Below are 229 nucleotides of genomic sequence, written 5' to 3' on the forward strand. Positions count from 1 at the left end.
GCCCACCGGCTTCCCCAGCGCCCCCCGCCGGGCAACCCCCCTCGCCTCCTCCCCTCAGCCACCGGTGTGTCCGCTGGGCGCCTGGTGCCTGTCACCCTGCCGACACTTGCAGGTCCCCAAAGCAGGGCCCAGCCGCTGACACAGGCCCGGCTCAGCTCAAACCGCGGCGGTCCAGCCCCGCACCTCCACACCTCAGCACCCTGCCTCGCACCGCCCTCGTCCGGCGTGA

The sequence above is a fragment of the Aptenodytes forsteri genome, unplaced genomic scaffold (assembly GCF_000699145.1).
Source record: "Aptenodytes forsteri isolate BGI_AS27 unplaced genomic scaffold, ASM69914v1 Scaffold61, whole genome shotgun sequence".
Lineage (NCBI taxonomy): Eukaryota > Metazoa > Chordata > Aves > Sphenisciformes > Spheniscidae > Aptenodytes > Aptenodytes forsteri.